Below are 15,845 nucleotides of genomic sequence, written 5' to 3' on the forward strand. Positions count from 1 at the left end.
TCAGATTCACTCTCAGAATCTCCTTCGGACCATGTGACAAATAGCCCTTTCTTTTGCATCTTGAGAAAGGTAGGGCACTCAACTTTAATATGACCATAACCTTCACATCCATGGCACTGGATTTCCTTGCCTTGAGTGACCTTTTCTTCATATTTTGACTTTCTACTGATGTCATATGAAGAGTTCTTGACATTAGGTCTACCCTGTTGATCAACCTTCTTTATGAACTTTTTGAACTGTCTTCCAAGCATGGCTATGGCTTCTGAAATGCTTTCATTTCCTCCAATGTTTCCTACTTCTGAATTCTCTTCAGTATTTGAAACAAAAGCTATGCTTTTGTTCTTCTTTTCAGCATCCTCACATAAGCCCATTTCAAAGGTTTGGAGTGAACCAATAAGCTCATCAATCTTCATATTGCTGATATCTTGAGCCTCTTCTATGGTTGTGACCTTCATGGCAAATCTCTTTGGCAACGATATGAGAATCTTCCTTACAAGCTTCTCTTCAGCCATTTTCTCACCTAAGCCACCAGAAGTGTTGGCGATTTCAAGAATATTCATGTGGAAGTCATGAATAGTCTCATCTTCTTTCATCCTCAAATTTTCAAACTTGGTGGTCAGCATCTGAAGTTTAGACATCCTCACCTTGGAGGTACCTTCATGAGTTATCTTGAGGGTATCCCAGACTTCCTTAGCCAGCTCACAGTGATGCACCAGTCTAAAGATGTTCTTACTTATTCCATTGAACAATGCATTCAAGGCCTTAGAATTTCCAAGGGCTAATGCCTCTTGCTCCCTGTCCCACTCTTCTTCAGGAATTTGCACACTGACTCCATCTTCACCTGTCTTCGTTGGATGTTCCCATCCTTTGTTGACAGCTCTCCAGACTTTGCTATCTAGAGACCTCAAGAAGGCTACCATACGAGGCTTCCAGTTATCATAGTTAGACCCATCCAGCATGGGTGGTCTATTTGAGTATCCTACATCCTTGTCCATTGTACTAGAAAGTAACTTCCCTAGATCTCACCCAGAAATTAACAGGCAGGGTGCCTGCTCTGATACCAATTGAAATTCTAGTTAACAGACTTTCGATGTCACACGGGATGTTATGACATCCAATTCTGCGCAGACAAGAATTATACAGAACTTAAAACGTAAGTGCAGTAAATAATCACAAGGAATTGTTTACCTAGTTCGGTCCAACATGACCTACGTCTGGGGGCTACCAAGCCAGGGAGAAAATCCATTATTAGTAGTATTAATTCAGACCTTAAACCAACTGTTTAACCCTGTCACTTAATACCTACCCAATGCAATTTCAATCTTACACTAAGATCAGAGTTCCTACTCACTCCCCCTCAATCACCTCAGTGATTACAACCTTTAATTAAGATTAAAGATAATTATGAAGTCACACTTCAAACAACTCTTGATTGTGCTTAACAGCTTTAATCAAGATACACAACACTCACGCTTAAAAGCTTAGAGTGACACAACACTTACAACTCAATGAACACCCTAGTCCAATGCAATCATCTAGGTGATAATTGCTTGGCTCACAAGATACACCTAATACAAGACACACACAAAAATACAGCAGTGAAGTATATGAAACAATAAAATCTTCACGCCTAAAATCCCTGAGTTCTGAATGAAGGATAGCCATCCTTTTATATTGCAGCACTTGGGCCTTGTACTTGTATTTCCTGAAATTAAGGCCAAGCAAGTTAACCTAATTTCCACATCTTAGGGTACTAACAAATAGGCTACTTGTTAGGTTCATTAATTGTAACTTAGTTGTTAGTTCCCTAGATTTTAGCTCAGCTGTTGAATTCCTGAAGAATAGCCTAAGAAAAATGCTGAAACAGAAAAACTAAACAACCTACAATTTAGCATATGCTGTCAGGAATGAATGTCACAACATTCAGTTTGACGTCCACATCATAGACCATATGCTAAGTCTGTTTTTCCTGAAAACAGACTGTACAAATTTGTTGTACTGTATAGGACCAATCCGTCCATACTTCAGTATCAACTTACATTAATAAATGTCACAATATCCAATTTGACATTTACACATAAGGCCTTATGCCATGGTCTGTTGTTCTCCTAAAGAACAGACTGAGATACATACTGAAGTGTAGCAGAAAACCAACCTTCCTATTATTCAGTATATGTTGTCAATGATGAATGTCATAACATCCAGTTTGACATTCAGACAGTAGGCCTTGTGCCAGGTCTGTTATTCCCTTGATAAACAGACTGAAAATAAATACTGAGTTATAGAAGAACACCAACTGTTCTATTCCTCAGTATCTGCTGACAATAATGAATGTCATAACATCTAGTTTGACATTCAGTAAGTCATGTATTAGCTAAACCTGCAACATACTACTCAAGTATGCCATGACATCAGTCAAGACATCAGAGTACAGTTAGATGATCTAACACACAATGCAGTCAAACAAACATCTCCACAGCATGTCATGACATCAGTCAAGACATTAGAATCCAGCTAGTGTTTTACCATAAAATGCAGCCAATCAAACATCTACAAATGATCTAACAACCATTGGAGTAGACATCATATGAGATTTGTCCATATAGAACTGTTTCAACACTTTTTCTATATAACCTTCCTGATGTACATATATTTCATTGTCCAAATGCTCAATTTGTAAGTCTAGACATAATTTTGTCCTTCCTATGTCCTTCATCTTAAACTCTTTCTTTAAGCAATTTATAGCTTTTGGAAGCTCTTCAGGAGTTCCAATAATATTTATGTCATCCACATAAATAACTTATACTGCAAATTCTTTTTCACGTCCTTTTATGAAAATACAAGGACAAATTAAGTTATTTGTAAATCACTCATTTAGCAAATATTCATTAAGGAGATTATACCACATACATCCAGATTATTTCAGTCCATAGAGAGAATTTCTCAATTTAATAGAGTAGTTTTCTCGAGATCCAAAATTATGTACCTCTGGTATATTGAACCCTTCAGGGAGTTTAATGTAAATGTCACGACCAAGTAAACCATACAAATAAGTTGTTACAACATCCATCATACAAAAATTAAGTCCTTCATGTGCTACAAGGCTTATTAAATATCGAAAAATGCTTGCATCCATTACCTGTGAATAAGTCTCATCAAAATTAATTCCAGGTCTTTGTGAAAATCCTTGAGTGACAAGTCAAGCTTTGTATCTCATAATTTCATTATTTTCATTTCCTTTTCGAACTAAAGCCTATTTGTATCCAACTAGCTTCACACCTGGAGGTGTTTGGACTACAGGTCCAAAAACTTGTCTCTTGTGAAATGAGTTTAATTTCGCTTCAATTGCATCTTTTCATTTTGGTCAATCCTCACTTTGTCTACAATTTTGAATAGACGTCGGTTCACGATCCTCTGTCATTTATCAAATTTAGCACTATATTGTATGAAAAAATATCATCAATGTCGATTTCATGTCGGTTCTATTGTATTCCATAATGGACATAATTTATCAAGATCTCTTTATTTTCATGAGTTTCAGGTACCTAATCAATCTCTTTTAAAGATAAAATGTTTATTATGTCTGAAGATTCTTCTAGATTTTCTGTATCCTCGCTTGGGTCATCTTTATTCTTAACTCCATTTCTTGTTCGAGGATTTTTATCTTTGGAACCAATTGATATGCCACGCTTCATACGTGGTTGAGACTCATTAGGTTGTCCAATAGTGATATCCATTTTTATTGGAGTATTTGCAGCTGATATATATGACTTAGTCACACTTTTTGAATAAGTGAATGCATCTGATAATTGATTTGCTAAGTTTTGCAAGTGAGTTATATTTTGAACCTCTAGTTCACATTGTTTTGTTTGAGGATCAAGATGATATAATGATAATTCATTCCAACTGATCTCTTTTTCCAGCTTCTTATTCTCTCCCCATAATACTGGAAAATTATATTCATGAAAATGACAATTAGCAAAACGAGCACTGAATAAATCTCATGTTGTTGGTTCAAGGTACTTTACAATAGATGGAGATTAATATCCAACATATATTCAAATCCTCCTTTGAGGATCCATCTTAGTGCGTCGTGGTAGAGAAATTGAGACATACATCGCACATCCAAAAATTCTTATATGGGAAATATTAGGTTATTTATCAAAAAATAATTGTAAAGGGGAAAATATGTGGTAAGTCGTTGTCCTAATGCGAATCAATGTTGTGGCATGCGGAATTGCATGTCCCAAAGCAGAAATTGGGAGTTTGAATCTCATAATAAATTGTTTTGCAATTAATTTTATATGTTTAATAAATAATTCTGCAAGTCCATTTTATATATTAACATGTGCTACTGGATGTTAAATATCAATTCCAATAGACATACAATACTCATTAAATACTTGAGATAAAAACATGCATCATTATCAAGATATATTTTCTTGACAGAATAATCTCGGAAATGAGCTCTTATTCAAATTAGTTGAGCTAACAATCTCGCGAATGTCTGATTGTGAGTTGACAATAAACAAACATGTGACCATCTAGTTGATGCATCAACTAAGACCATAAATTTTTTAAATGGTCCATATGATGGGTGTATTGACCCACAAATATCACCATGAATATGCTCTAAAAATTTGATAGACTCATTTCCAATTTTTATTGGTGATGGTCGAATTATCAATTTCCCTTGTGAGCAAGAGCTGCAAGAGAACTTATTTGATCGAATAATTTCTTGGCTCTTTAATTGATGACCACATAAATTTTCAATTATTTTTTGCATCATTACATAATCAGGATGATCCAACCGGTCATTGCCAAATTATAAATTTATTATCATTTGTAAACTTCTGGTTTACAATGGCATGGACTTCAATTGTACTAATATAAGTGTAGTACAAGCCCGAGAAAAAAGTCTTAGGCTTTTCCATTACACTTTTTTTATCCCAATTCGGTTGTGTAATACAAAGATATTCAATATCTTCATCATCTTTTGTTTCAATATGGTATTCATTTAGGCGAATATATTTGAAACTTAATAAATTTCTATTAGATTTAGAGAAATATAATGCATTCTCAATGTGTAATATTGTTCCTCCACATAACAAACCACGGCCTCTTCTAGAATCTTCAATTATTTTTTAGGTGTCAGATATAATATTCACATCAATTTTTCGCTTCATTAAATAAGAGAAATATTTTTTATCTTTGAAAATTGTGTGAGTAGTTGCATTATCAGCGAGACAAATATCTTCATTAGTGGCGCAAGTGTCGTCATTTATTCTTCTATGTTTTGGAGCTTCGTGATGATAACGTTTTATGAAATAATAAGAAAGAAATTAAAAGAAAAGAGAGAAAGATGAGAATAATTTATCTATATTATTTTATTGGTGTAATCTTCAACAATGAGATTTGTCATATTTATAGGACATCATATAAACAATGTAATAAATACAATTTATTATAAATAAGAAATAAAATTATTGAGAGATAAACATTTAATTATTCATGATTTAGCTTGTTTTACAATATTTTATTGTTTTTACGTTACTTTTGACAAATAAATCCCTAAAAAATAATTACTCTGTTAATTAAATCCAGCATTTTCATATCTTATATATTAAAGTTTGTAACAAAAATCATTAAAAAAATAAATTTAGGCCATTACAAAATCATTTAAAATAGTGATTTTTTTTTGACATAGTAAAAAATAATTGTAATATATTAATTATAATTTTATTACATTTCATTGTTTTCATGTTATTTTATTCTAAAAGACTAAAAAAATGATGTTGGGATGTATAACTCACACGCTGAATGTTTATTTGTTGGTCACTAATTAATTTATTAAATTTAATATTTTATATTTTCTAAATAAAAATAACATAGTTACAATATAATAATTACAATTTATTAAAAAACTATTTACTAGACAAATGTTTGTGATTAAAACTTAGTGTTCATTTAACATTGTTATAAAAATAACAACAAAGATAAGATATGAAATGTATATGAGAATACTTATAATACATTAAATATAATTTTTTAATGTTTTATTTTTGTTATAAAGTAGATATAAAAGTTTTTGACACAGAAATTTGATACATGGACAATATTTTGTCAATAATCAATCATTTAAATTTATTTTGAATATTTGGACCAACAAATTGTTTTTTTATATCTTTTAAATATAAATAACTAGAATATATTAATTTAAATGTATCATAAAAATTGAAACAAAATAAATATTCAAAATTGTTCTCGGCCGACGAGATCGACCGTTGACTATTCTGAGTCGATTACATCAACTCCGACCAACACCAGAAAGGGATCTCACTCCTTCCAGAATCTTCCTAGTGCACGAAGTTTATCTTCCTTATAATAGAAAAATGAAGGTAATAAGTTTCAAGTTCAATTTTACTTCACTCATTTTTCTCATATACTGACTTGAGTTGGGTGATAACCTCGTAGGTCCCCTAAGTCAACCGCATCTGGAAGTCACGGTCCGCCATCACCACTGTTCAAGATCATCAACTTTCTAACTACATCCATTTTTTATTCCCAAATGGAACATTGGGGCAACATATGAGAATCGAATTCTAACTCCTATGATTTCCACGAATTCACATTCTCTCTCAAACTTCTCAGTTCGTAAACTCCTTCAATCAACAAGGGAAAGCATCCTCGGTCAAACACAAAGATCCATCCCACCTTGATTTAGAAAAGCTTGATCTTAATTTTAAATCCTCAGATTTCCAGAGCTTCATTTCTCACAATTTTCGGTGATGGTTGGATCTAAGGCTACCAGATATGTCGTTGCTCTAGCAGCAAACAATCATCCACCTCTTCCTCCACCGCAAAACTTCGTAGATCCTGAATCAGTTGTTTCTCTACATTCATATCTGGTTCAAGCTTTGCAGTTGCCTAGATAAGTCGAAATTAATCCGATAGAAACTCTGGTTTAACGTCCAGTTACGCAACCTGAAGCCTTTCCTGGCCTCCCCGCTCTATAAGTGAACCTCAGGGTAGAAGGTGCTAACGAGATGTTGAATGACATGTTTAACATCTTTCAGCAGCAAAATTTACACGCTCTTGAATGAGGCTTCAGTGTAACACCATAAACCTCGACTCTTAATATAAAAGAGAAAATTATACTACTTAAGAATGCTACTTCACACAAATCATGCATTTCATAAAATATTTTCAAACTCGTAGCGGAAAATCAAATAATCCTCATAATCATCAATTAATAAATTAAACAATCAAATAACAAAATAACTGCAACAGAAAACTAAAACAATTAACGTGCATGTTCCCAATGTTACATAACAGTGCAGATAAAAACCAATTAAAAGCGTTAAATAAAAATAAGTGAAGATAACCTTCAAGGCATCTTTCAACTCACAAGAAACTACTCATGCCGAGTACCCGATTGTTTGTACTCTAGAGGAGCACAAACGCCACAACAACAAAAAAAAGGGACAATATATCTTACAAATGTTAATGGTGGAATTTAGCAACAAGATGGTAATAACTAGTTCACAAATACATCATTCACACCAAAAGAACAATCAAAGTCAAATAATGATGAAAATTCTAATGCCACTAACTCCTCTTTAAAAAATGCATATGGTACCAGGTGTTTGAGATTAGAGGTATGTTACTGATTTACCCATGTCGCTGGTTCCTCTTGAATCGTATCCCTCTCTAGACGTGAGACCACCATAGTCCCTCTATGAACAAGGCCATCACTATGCCTAAGTCTTACCTAACTCCAAAATAAATGCATGCATGATCATGTACGATGCAAGCATGCAACATCGTCAACATCATACACATCTTCAAAAACATCATTAACATCATAAATATCATCAGAAACGTCATTAACATCATAAAAATAAGAACATATTAAACATCATCAGCATCATCAAAACATCACCAGAAGGTTCCACTCTTAAACCTATAGGTTATCAATCACAGATCGTCACTATAATCCTTTCGGATTACTATTCATCAAAAATCGTCAATCAAGGTCGTCATTGTAATCCTTTTAGATTACTATACTAAAAGATTATGGTTTAAAAATTTGTTTATTTTCATCAAAAAAATGTAAAGTTATTTTATTACCCAAACCCCCAACTCATAAAAAATCCTCAAGAAAACTCAAAACATCACAATGCCTCTTAGTTCTAAAAAAATAAGTCTAGAGTAACCCAAAAGTACTCTAAAATATTCAAAGTGCTCAAAAATTAAAGGTTTACATGTGATAACTCTATTAACCAAAAAAGGTGTGTAGTTTAACTGAAAATGCTAAAAAGTGACCCTAAAGTTATCAAAAGGGTTATGATATCAAAAGTTGCTCAAAAACATCACCTAAAGACTCCCGAACTAGAAAACATGTTGAAACACGAAAGAACCCGAAAAATGCCTGAAATGCCCGAAAAGCGCCGCCATTGAAAAATTTCAACAGGAATCGCTGAAAAATTGTAACAGGAATCGTCGGTCGGCCGCCGCCATCGAAGCATGGCCCAACACCACAGGTCACCGCCTCGCATAGTGGCTTACTGCCATGCAACATAGATTGCAAAAGCCTTCAGTCGACGTGGCATGTCAGCATAGCTCTCAACTGTCATCGCGCGTCCGTTCGTCATGGCCGCCTCGCGGCGCGGCTCTGGCCGTCGCCGAGGCACCAACCGCACGACCCCCTCGCACTGTAGCATCGTCGTTGCGGTTGTCGGTACCCCCTGAACCGATTACATATTAAAAAAAATCTCAATTTTTAAGCTGTTTTTAAATTATTATTTTTCATATAAAATGTCTCATTTTGAAAAAGAAGGGTTTTACTGCATTTGGAAAATTTAAAAAAAAATGGTCGATTTTGAGAAAATTAGGGAAAATAAAATATAGTTCATCAAACAATGGAAATTGGGAAACTAAATGACCCAAATAGGGTCGTTCAAATTTCTAGTGCAAAATCCCAACTCAAAAAAAATGCATGTGGTACCAGGTGTTTGAGATCAGAGGTATGCTACTAATTTACCCATGTCTCTGGTGCCTCTTGACTTGTGTCCCTCTTTGGACGCGAGACATCCATAGACCCTATCTGAACCAGACTATCACTGGACCGAATTTCTACCTAACTCTGAAATAAATGCATGCATGATCATGTACAATGCAAGCATGCAACATCATCAACGTCATAAACATCATCAACATCATAAATATCATCAAAAACATCATTAACATCATAAACATCATCACAAACATCATTAACATCATTAACATAATCAAAACATCATTAGAAGGTTTCACTCTTGAACTTATAGGTTGCATATCACAGGTCGTCACTATAATCCTTTCGGATTACTATTCATCAAAAATCTCCAATAAAGGTTGTCATTGTAATCTTTTCAGATTACTAATCATAAGAAAATCGTCAATTAAGGTCATCACTATAATCCTTTCATATTACTATTCTAAAAATTTATGGTTTAAAAATTTATTTATTTATTTCATCAAAAAGGGTAAAGTTGTTTTATTATCCAAATCCCCAACTCATCAAAAATCCTCAGGAAAACTCAAAACATCACAACGCCTCTCAGTTCTAAAAAATAACTCTAGAGTAACACAAAAGTACTATAAAGTATTCAAAATGCTCAAAAGCTAAAACTTCATGGGTGATAACTCTATTAATCAAATAAGGGGTGCAGTTTAACTCAAAATGCTCAAAAGTGACCTTGAGGTTACCAAAAGGGTTTCTATATCAAAGGTGGTTCAAAAACATCACTGAAAGACTCCCAAACTTGAAAAATTGTCGAAAGACGATCGAACCCGAAAAATGTATGGAACGCCCGAAAAGCACCGCTGTCAAAACATTGCAACTGAAATCGCTAGTCGCCCGCCGCTGAAAATAACGACCACTCGTCGCCTTTAGAGTGAGGAGCGGCACCACCGGTCGCCTCCTTACAGTGCGGCCTGCTGACGCGACACTGATCACGCGGCACCGATAGCAAAATCCTCCATCTACCACCTTTCTAGCGTGGCCTAGCCACTGCCACCTTTGCACGGCCCCATCACCGCCGCCCATAACGCACCCTCAGTACGGTCGCATGGGGTATGGCTGATCTCCACTGGCGTTGTCGCACGACCTTCGGTCCCCCTGGCTCAATTTCTTAGTTTTCAAAAATCTCAATTTTAAAGTTTTTCTTGTCAATTTCTGACTTTTTGTGTAAAAGGTCTCATTCAGAAAAAGATGGGTTTTACTGCATTTTGAAATTTTTTAGAAAAAATGGTCAGTTCTGGAAAAATTAGGGAAAATATAATATAAGTCATGAAATAGTAGAAATTGGGAAACCAAATTACCCAAATAGAGTCGTTTGAATTTCTGGGGCAAAATCCCAACTTAAAAAAAATTGCAATCAAACAACATATCACAAGATTCATACAGACCACCATAATCAACCACAATAGAGTGAACCTACAATCAATAGCACAATAAAGATCATAGGTGATTTATCCCAAATCCCCTTTTTGGGTTTCAGAGTAATCATACGAATAAAAAAAATTCATCGATTACATCCATAGAATTTTGCCCAAACCCTATTTGGCATAATTTACAAATCATACAAATTATGAAAAAATTAGGGGACCCCAAGGTGTTGATTGGAGGGTATTGAACCCTCACTGTCTTGCATGCCTAAATCACCCATAAATTGATAATCCCCCTCCCTTCCCCCCTTTACCTTGGAATTGCAGAGTTTTGGGATAAATTCTTGTTTTTCCTTCCTATAGCTCTTCCTTAGGGTTCCTCGTAGTCACTCTTCAAACTCTTCTTAATTTCACGTAAAATATTTCCTCAATCCCAATTTTTTTCGATTTATATAACCAATTAGGTTTTTCTAATTCATAATTTGTACCCATAATAACTCATTATTACAACTTAACCTTACAATTTCTCTAAGAACTCAACTTCTCCCCATTTTCAACTTTTTCATAAATTATTATTTAAATTAAATAAATATTTAATTCAAATAATTATTAAATCAAAGTATCTATATTTTCTACTCTTTCAACCTATTACAAAATAATTAAATATATCTAATTATCCGCAATAATCCTATCTCATTTGTCTACTCTCCAATTTTATAACCCCGATAATTATTAAATTACCAAAATATCCCATACACTCTAAAAAGCATCAAAATTGAAGTATAATGAATAAAATAAACTAATAATTAAATAAAATACTCGATTTAAAAGTTAGGATGTTACATTCAGCGACTAGAAGAAAACCTTCACAACACTCCTTCTTGCGAAAATACAATTTAAGAGGTTTGATGATCTTTCGACAAGTGTATCGATAGTGCCAAAGTAATCATTAAAAAGATCGTCTCCACGAGGATTGTAATTTAACAGAGTAATTATGTCCGAATTAAAATAATAACAACAAGGTTTTTATTTTATTTTATCCGGTTCCAAAAGAAGAACGAGAAAACTAAGAATAAAACTCAAGATGAGAAAAAATATTAAATCTTTTATATTGAAACCCCTTATTTTACATTTTGATGAATTTTGTATTTATTGATTGCAATTAAATTATCATCTTACTGCGAACTAACAAAACCAGTGCAATCAATTCCTTGGTGTACAATTCACTAATTTATACAATAATTCTTTAACCCCTTAGGCTAATTCAGATTAAATCAAGTGCTATTTGTGTGTTAATTCAAAAGCAACAACTTATAATTATCTATTCCTAATTAATTACTAAGTTGAATAATTTCCCTAGGTCAGATTCGTAGACTAACCGTCAGAAATCGCTACGTATCAAATATCGATATGTGCGCTCGTAAACAAACAAAAAGCATTAAACTCAAAAAACAATTAAGATAATAATAATAATAATAATAATAATAATAATAATAATAATAATAATAATAATGTACAATAAATCTCAAACAAACATATGATCCACTAGAGTAATAATAAGTTTCATCTCAAAAAAAACTAATCTAGAGAAACTTAGCTACTCACTGATAGATTAACATATACCATGAGTTGATAAGTATTCATCATCAAAATCTATGGAAAAGTACATTTCCAATGACTTCAATAATCTCAAAATTTGCCTCTTATATATATATATATTCATATTCGTCACTTTATATCCTGGTTTCAGAACCTCCAAAAAATTAGCAAAAAGGCCTTTAAATAGAAATTATTGTGTGTCAGCAAAAGCGCATCATCACGCACTATACTTCTCCATTGCACTGAGATGTGACATCATCGCGCCCACGATGTAAGCATCATGCGTGCGAAAATTCTATAGACCAAAGCTTTATTTTCTTCACTTTTTCTTCAATATTTTCACTAAGTCTTTATTTCTTCCTTGTGATAGATTTTTGCTAAATTTTTCACACTTTGGCATGGCTTTTGCTCGTTAATCTTCCGATTCATCCGAATTTGTTTGTAAAAATCATGTTATGACGAATGTCATCACAACCATAAACTTACTTTGTTGTATGTCATTATTTCTTCCCTGTTATCATGGTTGCTTCAAGGAAGACTTGTACTGCCATCCTAGAGCCAATCAGGACAAAGAAAGATGAGGATTTAAAGTCTAAGGATCAGCGTAAGAGCGGGAAGGATCGTAAATGACTATTATGAAGGAACCCGGTAACATAAGGAAAACTAGGTACCTAACTCCAAAGGTATATGCCTATTATCCCAAATTATCCTATCCTGACATAAGCCACATTACAACCTTGAAAACACCTCATAAGTGTGTGTTTAAGATTAACTTTGATCGACTTTGTTAGAAATTCAGCAAGCTCATTGTAAAGTGTTTTTGTACATTGATTGTGAGATTACCTTGCCGAATTAAGTGAACAAATTTAAGATGAGATACAAGTTTAGTACTTGTGATGTTAGAAGAACTTTTCAGAATTATGTAGATTGAAGCAAGGAAACGACGTTTTGATCCGAAAAAAATAGAAAGATGACGTTCATTGGTAAGGGTTAGCAGTTTTTTTAGGTGAAATTTCTAGTTTATAGGAAAGTTACTTGAGGATAAGCAACAAAGTAAGTATAGGGTTGTGATGACATTGTCATTACATAATATTTGAAGCTAGCGAGAATATACCCGAACACATCGCATGCTCGAACATACAACAGATTCGCCATCGAACTTTATTTGTTCCTGAAGGAAATGGAAAACATCGATAAAACCGGGGGGAACGTGATAACTGGGTAAGGAAGTCAGTTATATAAGGGGAAGGTATTAACATCCCTAACATTTGTTGTACTCAACGGGAATCATTTTGATTGTTCTTGCTCGAATAGGTGCTATATCTGAAGATTACTCGCGAAAGAATAAGGGAAACAAAGGGAATAGATAAAGTGCTCAGCGAGGATTATGGCCCTCATGCCTACGTATCCTTATAGTCCAATAAGGAAAAATCAGAGCTTGGTAGTTCATAGAACTAGTGATGGGAGGTAAAAAGAGTTGTGATAAAGGTATGGTCTGAACCAAAGGATTGTATGATTTGAACTTCAACAATGGATGAAATCTGAACCCAAGAGTGAAACTGGCATTGACCAATATGTGGGCTAGCCGAAAGCGTTTTCCACTATATGGTATAGTCGAAAACGAAGGGAATTAAGTGTTTATGTATGAGACAAACAACTCTTGGTTCACATGATGACACAAGATGGAGCTCAAAGAGATAATGTATTTGGCTCAAATATAACCGATATATCACATGAAGTGAATGAAGGTAGAATATGAATGCATCATGCAGATGAATAGAAAATCCCCTAAGGAAAAAGGAATAATAATAAATATGTTTGCCAAGGATTCGCATCCTCCTGCCTACGTATTCTCACTTTGCAATGAGAAAGTCATAGCATTCGTAGTTCATGGAACCACGAGAACAAAGAAAAGATAATTAATGAAAAGTATAACCTGCACCAACATAATGGTAACATTGGAATCCACAAAGGAGAGTAAACTTTGAACCAAAGAGTAAACAAGCATCTTAGCCAAAAAAAGGAATAAAGTGTTTGGGTACGAGCTAAACAACTCTTGGTTCACAAGGTGGACTACCGTTATATCATCCTAAAAGGGTATATACGGGGCCTAAAAGAAAGTATTGTTGAGTACAAGGAAAAGTATACCACTTGCTGGGGAATGGTTAATTTGAATTCAAAGGAGAATGATATCTTGTATCCATGAAGGAAATAGACTTTGAACCGAAGAGTAAACATGCACCTTAGCCGAAAAGAAGGAATTAGATGTTTAGGTACGAGCTGAACAACTATTGGTTCACAAGGTGGAATGTCGTTATATCGTCCTAAAAAGATGTACATGGAGTCCAAGATAAATTATATTTGATCTCAAAAAGATGGTATTGATTGATGAATGAAGAAATGAATAAATAAGGTAGAAATAAATAAGGTAGCTCGCGGAGAATCTGAATTCTCGTGCCTACATATTCTCACCGTGCAATGAGAAAGTTAGAGCTTTCATAGTTCAGCCTACTAAGGCTGACAACAAGAGGATTGAGGCAAAGAAATGATTGATAATGGAACATGAAGAGTACTTGACAGTTGTTTGATGTGAACCACACTAAAATCTATGAGTAAAGGTGAATACGATGAGCAATTGGGTCATTCGTCTCGTACCTAAAGATATTCAGAGTGAGTTAATGGAATTCTCCACTCTCATTCATTATTTACTATTTAAGGCTCGTCGCATGTGATTCTCATCATAACTTTCAAGTTGTTGGAGAAGAATCTTTGTTGCTCCTTGTGATGAAGAAGTCCTTATCAATCATTCGTCCAAATTAGTCTATGAACAAATACGAATACCTTGAGCAACTGGATCATTTGTCCCGTACCCAAGGATACCCTAGGAAACGATATAAATTCTCCACTCTCATCATTCTTTGTTTCTTAAGGCTCATAGCATACAACTTGGATTATGACTGATAAGTTGTTGATAGTATCTTCTGCTTGTTGCACTGTTGCTTGTTAGGGAGATACCTGACAATCATATGATTCGAATTATGCTAAAGCCTACGAATAAAGGTGAATACGATGAGCAATTAGGTCAGTTGTCCCGTACCCAAATATATTCAGAATGAGAGTAGGAATTCTCCACTCTCATCCTTTCTCTATTGCTTAAGGCTCATGCCATACAATTTTAACATTGATTGACAAACTCTTGAAGAAACACCTTTGATATGCCTTGTATAGTCCACTGCTTGATACGGCTAGGATACCTTGATTGAGAGTTTGAACTTGAGGCCTTGAGATCCACAACTTACAGAAAGAGTCTTATCAAGTGATAAAGGGTCTTTTAATCACTTGAATAGACTGCGTGATTATAGAAGATCAAAGGGTTTAGTTAATCACAATTACTTTTGATCAACTTGAATCGAGGGTTTGAATTAGCTTGAAAGTGACTGGTTGACCTAATATAAGGGTTAAGATTATTCACAAGATATTCCTAAGGGAGCAAGTCATGTTAATAAGGTGTTTCATGTAAATTAACTTGATTAACTATCTAATAATCTAAGTCAAAAATGGTCATTTCATAAGAATATCCAATTAGGAATAAAAAATTCTAATTAAAATCTAACTAGAACCTAAAATTTATTAAGTCTTAAAATTGATTTTAACCTAATTGTAAGAAAATTAAACTAAATTCTAAAATCAGCTAAAATTCTAATTAAACCTAAATTTTATTCTAATTAAATTCTGTACTAATTTTCTAAATTCCAATCTAATTAAAAACTAAACTAATTCTAATTAAATCCTGAATTCTATTTAAATCTTACAAA

This window comes from Lathyrus oleraceus, chromosome 5, assembly GCF_024323335.1.
Source record: "Lathyrus oleraceus cultivar Zhongwan6 chromosome 5, CAAS_Psat_ZW6_1.0, whole genome shotgun sequence".
Classification (NCBI taxonomy): domain Eukaryota; kingdom Viridiplantae; phylum Streptophyta; class Magnoliopsida; order Fabales; family Fabaceae; genus Lathyrus; species Lathyrus oleraceus.